This window comes from Coregonus lavaretus, assembly GCF_964263955.1.
Source record: "Coregonus lavaretus genome assembly, contig: HAP1_SCAFFOLD_724, whole genome shotgun sequence".
Lineage (NCBI taxonomy): Eukaryota > Metazoa > Chordata > Actinopteri > Salmoniformes > Salmonidae > Coregonus > Coregonus lavaretus.
The window spans coordinates 114,252-128,194 of record NW_028162782.1 but is presented as its reverse complement, the minus strand read 5'-3'; the positions used below and the strand labels follow the sequence as shown (position 1 = coordinate 128,194).

The 13,943-nt window shown below is 37.0% G+C and overlaps 2 long non-coding RNA genes across 3 annotated transcripts; both read right to left on the bottom strand.

Annotated features, from left to right (window-relative positions):
• Nucleotides 1-300: 300 nt before the first annotated feature.
• LOC311118850 lies at nt 301-4,541 on the bottom strand. Of its 2 annotated transcripts, none has more exons than XR_014611865.1 (5): nt 4,470-4,541; nt 2,134-4,127; nt 1,959-2,018; nt 1,360-1,656; nt 301-1,221 (listed from the first exon to the last, which is right to left on the bottom strand). It is a non-coding gene; the product is annotated as an uncharacterized lncRNA (long non-coding RNA). The 2 variants fall into 2 exon arrangements; XR_014611866.1 differs by having other exon boundaries at nt 1,959-2,015.
• A 738-nt stretch (nt 4,542-5,279) lies between these two features.
• On the bottom strand, nt 5,280-10,674 carry LOC311118852. Its single transcript, XR_014611868.1, has 7 exons — nt 10,598-10,674; nt 9,705-9,782; nt 8,824-8,901; nt 7,925-8,002; nt 7,042-7,119; nt 6,161-6,238; nt 5,280-5,357 (listed from the first exon to the last, which is right to left on the bottom strand). It is a non-coding gene; the product is annotated as an uncharacterized lncRNA (long non-coding RNA).
• Between the last annotated feature and the right edge of the window lie 3,269 nt (nt 10,675-13,943).

The window sequence follows — 13,943 nt, the reverse complement described above, 5'->3', positions numbered from 1 at the left end:
ACACTGATTTTCAGGTTTATGTGACTTATGAAGAACCTGTAAATAGGGTCTGTATTTGAACGTGGTTCCGGTTACATGTTGAAATGTCTGCATAAGAATCATAGGTGTACAATACTTAACTAAAGCTTTTAAAAAATTATTATAATAATCATGCTCACCAGATAGGTAACCTTCAACAGAAATGCCTATCCATGTTCACATAGCTCATAAATATAATATATTCTCAGTCTACTGTTTAAGTCGTATTATTGTTATTTATAACAATACATTTGCAGTCAATATTCATGTAAAAAAAGAGGGAACACTTTATGCCTTACTTTTATTGAGTGCCAGCGAAAATATGCAAATTAACAAATCAATTGAACACCCAGAATAGACCACCTACACTTTGCCTCCTTCCCTACTATGCACAAGGCAGTAGAAATGGCATGTTTGAAATGAATGAGAAACTCTCTATTAAAGCATCCAGCTTCTATGAAACATGACAGTGTACATTCAGCTAACCTGTCTAAATAACATAGGGATTTACATCATAGTTACATAGTGCAAGTTACCATACACAAGGCCTGTTACAAGCACCCATTGAAATGGTAATAGTTTAACAGTAATTTAAACACCTTGCCACATTCAACAACTTGTGGTTAAGAACAAAGTGCTTCTGAAAACTTAGGAACAATAACAATCCCTTTAAGTACTGTTTATCTCTTTTCCCTGTCAATGAGAGCAGAGTATTAACATATATCATCAACTGTTATCCCAAAAAAATTTGACCATAAGTAGCAAACATATGCTCATTAATAGCCCTCAATTATACATAAACATACAAACATGTGGGATCTACAGTCGAGCCTATGTGGCATGTTTGTACAAGAACCAACAATATAAATCATTTAAGGAAAATAAAATAATATGAACATGAAACCCACAGATATTAACACTATCTGAGGAGAAGCTGATTGAAATTGGAATTGAATGGTACCTGAGCTACAGTTGGCATGCTCTAGTTCTATCTATTCATCTTCCTTTTTAATGCTACATTTCTGTTGTGGATGTAGTATTTGATAGCAACCCAGTCTCTGTCTTTCAGAGCTACTGGCTCTGCTTGGAGGCAGGAGTCACAGTCCTTTTTACCTGGTATTCTGCAGCTTGTTATGAAATTAAGCAAATGCCGCTCAACAGCTTTCACTTCATCACCTGTCCACTTGCTTCTCACCTTCACAGCTTTCATAAATGGAAACAAATTACAACTGATTAACAATGAGCTCTGCTAAAGTGACAAATGGAGGATATGATACAAAGGATTCTAGTTAGTAGTTATATGATGTTATCAATACATGTGAATACAAAATCCTTACTAACCTTGCTTTCCTTTGGAGCACTTTGAGGATGCTTGGGATGTGACTATTTTACCATGTCTTGGTTGTGTGTTGCTCATGTGTACGTTATCCAAGGTGGTTGACTCAGGAGTGCCCTTCATGTTGTCCAGGGTGGTTGACTCAGAAGTGCCCTCCATGTTGTCCAGGGTGGTTGACTCAGAACTGCCCTCCATGTTGTCCAGGGTGGTTGACTCAGAAGTGCCCTCCATGTTGTCCAGGGTGGTTGACTCTGGTGTTTGCCTCAGAAGTGTCTGGTCCCTAGAAGTCTCTGTTGTTGAGCCTTTGCAAAGTAATAATGAATGTGATTATGTTCTATGAGCTTCATGACAATACGTTTGCTTGCTTGTATTATTCACTGTAAACAACCTCAATGTCAGGCAATATGCAATTCTACATTAGATATTAACTGATATTTGAGATATAAACATAAACTGATTGCAAATCCATAAATGTGGAATTACTTATCACCACCAATGTGATTGTTAAAAAACAGATAGAGGATCATTTCGATAATCCCCACAGAAATGTGCATTTATGTGACATAACTTAAAGATATTACCACATATATACAAGTCAGGATACCTTTGCATTGATGTAGGTCAGCAATGGTTTCTTCACTGGAATCATCATCACTCATTTCTACTTCATATGGTTGGGTAAAAAACATTTACGGCCAATTATTTAAATTAAGGACTAACAACACTTATAATAGTTATATTTGAAGTGGCTAAAAACTATATTTCAAACTAAATTTTACCTTCAGGATTGACCTCAATGTCATCCAGCCCTTTCCCCTGCAGGTAAGGCAGTCTTCCTTTTTCGATTGCTATCAACAGTTTGCTGACTTTTGCGAGCTGCAGGGTACTCTCTGGAAGCCGATAGAATTCTCTATGGACACGGATGTCATGTCCTAGAAAGGTGGGAAGTTGATCCATTTCATTTTCTTTGAGGTTTAGTAGTGTGGACAAAGTGGCGACTTGTTTCCGCAATCTTGTTGAGGTGAGTGCCTCTGGGTTCTTTGCACCACATTGTTTGAATACTTGCGAAAGCAGTCGGAGCCTCTGTAATGGGAAAGGACACCTGGCCGTGTAAACATGTACACATTTTCTTTGTGGACTTGACACTCTTTTCTGCTTATCATGAGGAGGTCCATAGCAGTGATCATGTCAGGGGTTAGAAGCACTGGAACCTTTCTTGACCTTTTACCTCGAATCTCAACTCTCTCAAAGTGCTCTGCAAGCTTCCTCTCGAAGTCAGTAAGGCCCCTCACAATGTCTGGATTCAGCTCCGTAAGATCCCTGGATGTGAAAGACTGAAGCTCCATTTTTGAAACTTCCCCTTCCCTCCTTCTGTTAAATAGTACTACCTGCATCAAAGTCACTTTAGGAAGATTTCCAAAGCTTTTGCTGTTGGGTTCTTCCTCAAGGTCCTTCATACACTTAGCACGCTCAGTAGCAAGAAACGTGTGCAGCACCGACACATCCTCTATAAAGGGTCAAACCTGTGGTTTATTCCATTTGGCTTGTTGAAGTGTACCCAATGCGGCAGCTGAAATGGACTCTGTCCACTTTTTCTGATGTAAAGTGGCAAATTGCTTTGCAGACTCTGCAACAGCAGGGCGATTTGCAGTGATGGCATTGCATTGAATAATGCCTGCAACTTTGGCTAAACTGTGTCCCAATTTCAAAGCCAATGATGGGATTTTATACGAGTTGCTTTCAACATCATAACCAGCAACATATCTTACTGCCTGTATCACATGGGGAAAGTTACAGGGCATAACAAGGACTTCGGTGCTCTTCAAAGGTGTTATAGCCCTTGCCGTTATCAATAGTCTTGCCATCACTCTAATTTTTTGGCGTATGTAGTCATTCCTTCTCTCATATGGTTTCCTGGAATTCAACAGTGACTCGCCGATACAAAGGAATTCAGTTTCACTCCTTACAACCGAGGAAACGTCATCCTGGTTCATTTCACAAGCAATCTTCCAAACAGTTTCCTTAACTGAGTCAGGTCTTGGTAAGTGCAGTTGAATCCGTTTTCGCCCAACTTGAGGCTCTCCCTCAACAGACTTCTTCGGGCAGTTTCTCACATGTCTCCATAGGGAATTTCTTGCATACAGTCCTTCGCAAAATTTGCAGTCACGGTAGTCATCAGATGGTTTTGCATTACTAGGTCTTTTACAGGCAACCATCTCTCCAGTGCCACAGCTTGCCACTTCAGTATTATGGTCAAAGTTTCATCTCTTCTTAAGAGAGCGTAACAACTCTCTTCTTTTGCGGGATCCTTTATTAAAACTGAAAGCCATTGCAACATCAGGCTTTTCACTGTGGATGGATTCGAGGTGTCTTGCCAATTTATAAATGGCCTTTTTACAATAAAGACAAAATTGCTTCTTGTTGTACTTGCTTCCTTTTGCTGTTATTGACAAAGGTGTGACATTTATGGAGCTTTTCTGGTGTGATGTGTTCTCTGATGAATTGGCACTGCAGCTTATTACTGAAGTACAAGGATTGCTGCGCATCTTTGAATAACTTAATGTTCTTGGCTTCTCTGAACTGGTGGTACTATCCCCACTGTGTGCTGTAACATTCCCTAATGGTTTGTTCTCTGACAATTTGTGGTGGAGATTATTTTCTGTGGTTTTATATTCCTTACTACAAGAACTTGTAGTACTTATAATAGAAGCATCCGAGGAATTGCCACATGAGTCTGGAAGATAGTCTGCAGCATCCGAAGATTCATCAAGGTCTGAAAAAAAAGAAAAAAAAGCATCTAATTCTGTCAATAACTTTATACATGTATTAATACCTAGGGTATCATACTCCCTACAGTACCATCACATTGTGCATAACACCTACATACTCACAGAAAAATGTATTCTAGTAAACTGATTGAAAGACCTCTGTCTCTCAGCTATCTCTTCTCATAACGATCCTCACAACGATCATGACGGCGCCTCAGATTTTGCAGATGGCGGCTTTTTCTAAGCTGTACAAATTTCTACAATGTTTCCTCACATCAAAAATACCACAATGTGTTAACAAAGAACATGAACTATTTTATCTAATGACAAGAATGCAGCTTTCTTACCTGCTTTGCAGTAGGACACTGGAAGGGTACAATTCCACTGGACTTGCTTGCCTTGAATGAAATTATGAAGAATAAATATTTGTTTTTAATAACACAGTACCGTAACAGTAAATTAGGATATTATACATTATACTGTATGTGAAAATAATTTGGGTTAAGAAATTGACAATACTGTTTTATAGATGACCTATAAATGAAAAAATGAATATGTGGATCTGGGGTTTTCAAGCAAGACTCTATAGAAATGGTTCAAACTGTAATATATCTGCTAACCAACAATATGAGGACCGTGTAACACACACACTCTACTCTGGTTGGGTCATACCATATCGGGACGTCATCTGAAACACATTTACGCCTTGAACAGACTAAGTACAAAATGAGGAGATGACGACTGAACACATCTAGAGTCAAGGTTCCTGACTTTGAGTTATCCTTTTGATGTCAAAGAAAGCTCACAACCTTAAAAGTAATGTAAATGGGTCAACTGCAATATAAATTAAATCACGCAAATTGATAAGAAATATGTTAAATGGGCAAAAACATTGCCCCAAAAATACAAAAACATAGGCATTAGAGAGAATAAAGATTAATTTTATGTTTTGAGGGGTGGTTAGTTCTGACAAATGGTCGGGCTAATTTTGTTTATGCTATGATATCGAAACAAGTGATGGGAATTTTGATATTGTGAACATTTTACACAAAAGGTTGGTTGTAATACAGTAAAAAGCCATGTAATTTATATATTGGAATGAACTGAGACAACAATTTAATATAAATAGAAAAGATCTACAATAAATGTGTAATAACCTGATGGAAGGATGAAGTGGATCTCTGTCTCACTTCTGGGTCTGCTGAAGGTTGAGCTGGGATCTTGTCACTTGGTGTCTGCAACGAAATACAACAATAACATGTCAGAAATATAGTGTTTTATAATATAGATCATATCTATTTAGTAAACTAATGATCATACTCAGTTCAGTCACAATATATTCCTACCACCTGTCTATCATAATCCCCTTTGGGGTGAGACTCATTGCTGAGGTCAAGGGCTGCATTGACCACAGATGTTAGGAAAGATAATTCATATATGGATCTGGGCTTTTTATGCAAGACTCTATAAAAATGGTTAAAACTGTACAATATCTGCTAACCAACAATATGAGGACCGTGTAACACACACACTCTACTCTGGTTGGGTCAAACCATATCGGGACGTCATCTGAAACACATTTACGTCTAGAACAGCCTTAGTACCAAATGAGGACTTGACGACTGAACACATCTATAGTCAAGGTTCCTGACTTTGAGTTATCCTTTTGTTGTCAAAGAAAGCTCACAACCTTAAAAGTAATGTAAATGGATCAACTGCCATATAAATTAAATCACGCAAATTGATAAGAAATATGTTAAATGGGCAAAAACATTGCCCCAAAAATACAAAAACATAGGCATTAGAGAGAATAAAGATTAATTTTATGTTTTGAGGGGCGGTTAGTTCTGTCAAATGGTTGGGCTAATTTTGTTTACGCTATGATATTGAAACAAGTTATGGGAATGTTGATTTTGTGAACATTTTACACAAAAGGTTGGTTGTAATACAGTAAAAAGCCATTTAATTCATATTTTGGAATGAACTGAGACAACAATTTAATTTAAATAGAAAATATCTACAATAAATGTGTAATAACCTGTTGGAAGGATGAAGTGGATCTCTGTCTCACTTCTGGGTCTGCTGAAGGTGGAGCTGGGATCTTGTCACTTGGTGTCTGCAACGAAATACAACAATAACATGTCAGAAATATTGTGTTTTATAATATAGATCATATCTATTTCGTAAACTAATGATCATACTCAGTTCAGTCACAATATATTCCTACCACCTGTCTATCATAATCCCATTTGGGGTGAGACTCATTGCTGAGGTCAAGGGCTGCATTGACCACAAATGTTAGGAAAGATAATTCATATGTGGATCTGGGCTTTTTATGCAAGACTCTATAGAAATGGTTAAAACTGTACAATATCTGCTAACCAACAATATGAGGACCGTGTAACACACACACTCTACTCTGGTTGGGTCATACCATATCGGGACGTCATCTGAAACACATTTACATCTTGAACAGCCTTAGTACCAAATGAGGACTTGACGACTGAACACATCTAGAGTCAAGGTTCCTGACTTTGAGTTATCCTTTTGTTGTCAAAGAAAGCTCACAACCTTAAAAGTAATGTAAATGGATCAACTGCCATATAAATTAAATCACGCAAATTGATAAGAAATATGTTAAATGGGCAAAAACATTGCCCCAAAAATACAAAAACATAGGCATTAGAGAGAATAAAAATTAATTTTATGTTTTGAGGGGCGGTTAGTTCTGTCAAATGGTTGGGCTAATTTTGTTTACGCTATGATATCGAAACAAGTTATGGGAATGTTGATTTTGTGAACATTTTACACAAAAGGTTGGTTGTAATACAGTAAAAAGCCATTTAATTCATATTTTGGAATGAACAGAGACAACAATTTAATTTAAATAGAAAAGATCTACAATGAATGTGTAATAACCTGTTGGAAGGATGAAGTGGATCTCTGTCTCACTTCTGGGTCTGCTGAAGGTTGAGCTGGGATCTTGTCACTTGGTGTCTGCAACGAAATACAACAATAACATGTCAGAAATATTGTGTTTTATAATATAGATCATATATATTTAGTAAACTAATGATCATACTCAGTTCAGTCACAATATATTCCTACCACCTGTCTATCATAATCGCCTTTGGGGTGAGACTCATTGCTGAGGTCAAGGGCTGCATTGACCACAGATGTTAGGAAAGATAATTCATATGTGGATCTGGGCTTTTTATGCAAGACTCTATAGAAATGGTTAAAACTGTACAATATCTGCTAACCAACAATATGAGGACCGTGTAACACACACACACTCTATTCTGGTTGGGTCATACCATACCGGGACGTCATCTGAAACACATTTACGTCTTGAACAGCCTTAGTACCAAATGAGGACTTGACGACTGAACACATCTAGAGTCAAGGTTCCTGACTTTGAGTTATCCTTTTGTTGTCAAAGAAAGCTCACAACCTTAAAAGTAATGTAAATGGATCAACTGCCATATAAATTAAATCACGCAAATTGATAAGAAATATGTTAAATGGGCAAAAACATTGCCCCAAAAATACAAAAACATAGGCATTAGAGAGAATAAAGATTAATTTTATGTTTTGAGGGGCGGTTAGTTCTGTCAAATGGTCGGGCTAATTTTGTTTACGCTATGATATCGAAACAAGTTATGGGAATGTTGATTTTGTGAACATTTTACACAAAAGGTTGGTTGTAATACAGTAAAAAGCCATTTAATTCATATTTTGGAATGAACTGAGACAACAATTTAATTTAAATAGAAAAGATCTACAATAAATGTGTAATAACCTGTTGGAAGGATGAAGTGGATCTCTGTCTCACTTCTGGGTCTGCTGAAGGTTGAGCTGGGATCTTGTCACTTGGTGTCTGCAACGAAATATTATTATTATTATTATTATTAACATGTCAGAAATATTGTGTTTTATAATATAGATCATATATATTTAGTAAACTAATGATCATACTCAGTTCAGTCACAATATATTCCTACCACCTGTCTATCATAATCGCCTTTGGGGTGAGACTCATTGCTGAGGTCAAGGGCTGCATTGACCACAGATGTTAGGAAAGATAATTCATATGTGGATCTGGGCTTTTTATGCAAGACTCTATAGAAATGGTTAAAACTGTACAATATCTGCTAACCAACAATATGAGGACCGTGTAACACACACACACTCTATTCTGGTTGGGTCATACCATACCGGGACGTAATCTGAAACACATTTACGTCTTCAACATCCTAATTACCAAATGAGGACTTGACGACTGAACACATCTGGAGTCAAGTTTCCTGACTTTGAGTTATCCTTTTGTTGTCAAAGAAAGCTCACAACCTTAAAAGTAATGTAAATGAATCAACTTCCATATGAATTAAATCACGCAAATTGACAAGAAATATGTTCAATGGGCAAAAACATTGCCCCAAAAATACAAAAAACATAGGCATTAGAGAGAATAAAGATTAATTTAATGTTTTGAGGGGCGGTTAGTTCTGTCAAATGGTCGGGCTAATTTTGTTTATGCTATGATATCGAAACAAGTTATGGGAATGTTAATATTGTGAACATTTTACACAAAAGGTTGGTTGTAATATAGTAAAAAGCCATGTAATTTATATATATTGGAATGAACTGAGACAACAATTTAATTTAAATAGAAAAGTTCTACAATAAATGTGTAATAACCTGTTGGAAGGATGAGGTGGATCTCTGTCTCACTTCTGGGTCTGCTGAAGGTTGAGCTGGGATCTTGTCACTTGGTGTCTGCAACGAAATACAACAATAACATGTCAGAAATATTGTGTTTTATAATATAGATCATATCTATTTAGTAAACTAATGATCATACTCAGTTCAGTCACAATATATTCCTACCACCTGTCTATCATAATCGCCTTTGGTGTGAGACTCATTGCTGAGGTCAAGGGCTGCATTGACCACAGATGTTAGGAAAGATAATTCATATGTGGATCTGGGATTTTTATGCAAGACTCTATAGAAATGGTTAAAACTGTACAATATCTGCTAACCAACAATATGAGGACCGTGTAACACACACACTCTACTCTGGTTGGGTCATACCATATCGGGAAGTCATCTGAAACACATTTACGTCTTGAACAGCCTTAGTACCAAATGAGGACTTGACGACTGAACACATCTAGAGTCAAGGTTCCTGACTTTGAGTTATACTTTTGTTGTCAAAGAAAGCTCACAACCTTAAAAGTAATGTAAATGGATCAACTGCCATATAAATTAAATCACGCAAATTGATAAGAAATATGTTAAATGGGCAAAAACATTGCCCCAAAAATACAAAAACATAGGCATTAGAGAGAATAAAGATTAATTTTATGTTTTGAGGGGCGGTTAGTTCTGTCAAATGGTCGGGCTAATTTTGTTTACGCTATGATATCGAAACAAGTTATGGGAATGTTGATTTTGTGAACATTTTACACAAAAGGTTGGTTGTAATACAGTAAAAAGCCATTTAATTCATATTTTGGAATGAACTGAGACAACAATTTAATTTAAATAGAAAAGATCTACAATAAATGTGTAATAACCTGTTGGAAGGATGAAGTGGATCTCTGTCTCACTTCTGGGTCTGCTGAAGGTTGAGCTGGGATATTGTCACTTGGTGTCTGCAACGAAATATTATTATTATTATTAACATGTCAAAAATATTGTGTTTTATAATATAGATCATATATATTTAGTAAACTAATGATCATACTCAGTTCAGTCACAATATATTCCTACCACCTGTCTATCATAATCGCCTTTGGGGTGAGACTCATTGCTGAGGTCAAGGGCTGCATTGACCACAGATGTTAGGAAAGATAATTCATATGTGGATCTGGGCTTTTTATGCAAGACTCTATAGAAATGGTTAAAACTGTACAATATCTGCTAACCAACAATATGAGGACCGTGTAACACACACACACTCTATTCTGGTTGGGTCATACCATACCGGGACGTAATCTGAAACACATTTACGTCTTGAACATCCTAATTACCAAATGAGGACTTGACGACTGACCACATCTGGAGTCAAGTTTCCTGACTTTGAGTTATCCTTTTGTTGTCAAAGAAAGCTCACAACCTTAAAAGTAATGTAAATGGATCAACTTCCATATTAATTAAATCACGCAAATTGACAAGAAATATGTTAAATGGGCAAAAACATTGCCCCAAAAATACAAAAAACATAGGCATTAGAGAGAATAAAGATTAATTTAATGTTTTGAGGGGCGGTTAGTTCTGTCAAATGGTCGGGCTAATTTTGTTTACGCTATGATATCGAAACAAGTTATGGGAATGTTGATATTGTGAACATTTTACACAAAAGGTTGGTTGTAATATAGTAAAAAGCCATGTAATTTATATATATTGGAATGAACTGAGACAACAATTTAATTTAAATAGAAAAGTTCTACAATAAATGTGTAATAACCTGTTGGAAGGATGAAGTGGATCTCTGTCTCACTTCTGGGTCTGCTGAAGGTTGAGCTGGGATCTTGTCACTTGGTGTCTGCAACGAAATACAACAATAACATGTCAGAAATATTGTGTTTTATAATATAGATCATATCTATTTAGTAAACTAATGATCATACTCAGTTCAGTCACAATATATTCCTACCACCTGTCTATCATAATCGCCTTTGGGGTGAGACTCATTGCTGAGGTCAAGGGCTGCATTGACCACAGATGTTAGGAAAGATAATTCATATGTGGATCTGGGATTTTTATGCAAGACTCTATAGAAATGGTTAAAACTGTACAATATCTGCTAACCAACAATATGAGGACCGTGTAACACACACACTCTACTCTGGTTGGGTCATACCATATCGGGACGTCATCTGAAACACATTTACGTCTTGAACAGCCTTAGTACCAAATGAGGACTTGACGACTGAACACATCTAGAGTCAAGGTTCCTGACTTTGAGTTATCCTTTTGTTGTCAAAGAAAGCTCACAACCTTAAAAGTAATGTAAATGGATCAACTGCCATATAAATTAAATCACGCAAATTGATAAGAAATATGTTAAATGGCCAAAAACATTGCCCCAAAAATACAAAAACATAGGCATTAGAGAGAATAAAGATTAATTTTATGTTTTGAGGGGCGGTTAGTTCTGTCAAATGGTCGGGCTAATTTTGTTTACGCTATGATATCGAAACAAGTTATGGGAATGTTGATTTTGTGAACATTTTACACAAAAGGTTGGTTGTAATACAGTAAAAAGCCATTTAATTCATATTTTGGAATGAACTGAGACAACAATTTAATTTAAATAGAAAAGTTCTACAATAAATGTGTAATAACCTGTTGGAAGGATGAAGTGGATCTCTGTCTCACTTCTGGGTCTGCTGAAGGTTGAGCTGGGATCTTGTCACTTGGTGTCTGCAACGAAATACAACAATAACATGTCAGAAATATTGTGTTTTATAATATAGATCATATCTATTTAGTAAACTAATGATCATACTCAGTTCAGTCACAATATATTCCTACCACCTGTCTATCATAATCGCCTTTGGGGTGAGACTCATTGCTGAGGTCAAGGGCTGCATTGACCACAGATGTTAGGAAAGATAATTCATATGTGGATCTGGGATTTTTATGCAAGACTCTATAGAAATGGTTAAAACTGTACAATATCTGCTAACCAACAATATGAGGACCGTGTAACACACACACTCTACTCTGGTTGGGTCATACCATATCGGGACGTCATCTGAAACACATTTACGTCTTGAACAGCCTTAGTACCAAATGAGGACTTGACGACTGAACACATCTAGAGTCAAGGTTCCTGACTTTGAGTTATCCTTTTGTTGTCAAAGAAAGCTCACAACCTTAAAAGTAATGTAAATGGATCAACTGCCATATAAATTAAATCACGCAAATTGATAAGAAATATGTTAAATGGCCAAAAACATTGCCCCAAAAATACAAAAACATAGGCATTAGAGAGAATAAAGATTAATTTTATGTTTTGAGGGGCGGTTAGTTCTGTCAAATGGTCGGGCTAATTTTGTTTACGCTATGATATCGAAACAAGTTATGGGAATGTTGATTTTGTGAACATTTTACACAAAAGGTTGGTTGTAATACAGTAAAAAGCCATTTAATTCATATTTTGGAATGAACTGAGACAACAATTTAATTTAAATAGAAAAGATCTACAATAAATATGTAATAACCTGTTGGAAGGATGAAGTGGATCTCTGTCTCACTTCTGGGTCTGCTGAAGGTTGAGCTGGGATCTTGTCACTTGGTGTCTGCAACGAAACACAACAATAAATATTCTGTATTATACTCTATTTAATCAGTGTATACAGTTGAAGTCGGAAGTTTACATACACTTAGGTTGGAGTCATTAAAACTCGTTTTTCAACCATAATTTTCCAACCTGTATCACAATTCCAGTGGGTCAGAAGTTTACATACACTAAGTTGACTGTGCCTTTAAACAGCTTGGAAAATTCCAGAAAATTATGTCATGGCTTTAGAAGCTTCTGATAGGTTAATTGACATAATTTGAGTCAATTGGAGGTGTACCTGTGGATTTATTTCAAGGCCTACCTTCAAACTCAGTGCCTCTTTGCTTGACATCATGGGAAAATCAAAAGAAATCAGCCAAGACCTCAGAAAAAAATTTGTAGATCTCCACAAGTCTGGTTCATCCTTGGGAGCAATTTCCAAACGCCTGAAGGTACCACGTTCATCTGTACAAACAATAGTACGCAAGTATAAACACCATGGGACCACGAAGCCGTCATACCGCTCAGGAAGGAGACGCGTTCTGTCTCCTAGAGATGCATGTTCTTTGGTGCGAAAGGTGCAAATCAATCCCAGAACAACAGCAAAGGACCTTGTGATGATGCTGGAGGAAACAGGTACAAAAGTATCTATATCCACAGTAAAACAAGTTCTATATCGACATAACCTGAAAGGCCGCTCAGCAAGGAAGAAGCCACTGCTTCAAAACCGCCATAAAAAAGCCAGACTGTGGTTTGCAACTGCACATGGGGACAAAGATCGTACTTTTTGGAGAAATGTCCTCTGGTCTGATGAAACAAAAATAAAACTGTTTGGCCTTAATGACCATCAATATGTTTGGAGGAAAAAGGGGGTAGGCTTGCAAGCCGAAGGACACCATCCCAACCGTGAAGCACGGGGGTGGCAGCATCATGCTGTGGGGGTGTTTTGCTGCAGGAGGGACTGGTGCGCTTAAAAAAATAGATGGCATCATGAGGAAGGAAAATTATGTGGATATATTGAAGCAACATCTCAAGACATCAGTCAGGAAGTTAAAGCTTGGTCGCAAATGGGTCTTCCAAATGGACAATGACCCCAAGCATACTTCCAAAGTTGTGGCAAAATGGCTTAAGGACAACAAAGTTAAGGTTTTGGAGTGGCCATCAAAAAGCCCTGACCTCAATCCTATAGAAAATGTGTGGGCAGAACTGAAAAAGCGTGTGCGAGCAAGGAGGCCTACAAACCTGACTCAGTTACACCAGCTCTGTCAGGAGGAATCGGCCAAAATTCACCCAACTTATTGTGGGAAGCTTGTGGAAGGCTACCCGAAACGTTTGACCCATGTTAAACAATTTAAAGGCAATGCTACCAAATACTAATTGAGTGTATGTAAACTTCTGACCCACTGGGAATGTTATGAAAGAAATAAAAGCTGAAATAAATAATTCTCTCTACTATTATTCTGACATTTCACATTCTTAAAATAAAGTGGTGATCCTAACTGACCTAAAACAGGGAATTTTTACT